This window comes from Scylla paramamosain, chromosome 24, assembly GCF_035594125.1.
Source record: "Scylla paramamosain isolate STU-SP2022 chromosome 24, ASM3559412v1, whole genome shotgun sequence".
In the NCBI taxonomy this organism is placed as follows: Eukaryota; Metazoa; Arthropoda; class Malacostraca; order Decapoda; family Portunidae; genus Scylla; species Scylla paramamosain.
Genome location: NC_087174.1, coordinates 5,759,668 through 5,760,000, shown reverse-complemented (window position 1 = coordinate 5,760,000; position 333 = coordinate 5,759,668).

Here is a 333-nt window from a genome sequence, read left to right as displayed (position 1 = left end):
GGAGCATCGGAGAAGTGGATAACAGGCTTCACTTGTGCCATTTACCTCGCAGGGAACACACTTATGATCCAGTACATCACTCACTACGGAGAGACTGGGGAACATGTTACGTAAAGTTGCTTAGCAGTGGTGTTTTAGCGAGGCACAGTGGCAGTGATGGACAGGCGCTGATGTTATCTCAAGGGGTTTGAGGCACCGAGAGCATGTTGATCCCTGGTGTAGAGCCTTTTTATAAAGAACGTGAGGTGAGGGAAAGTTACAGAGAGAGAGAGAGAGAGAGAGAGAGAGAGAGAGAGAGAGAGAGAGAGAGAGAGAGAGAGAGAGAGAGAGAGA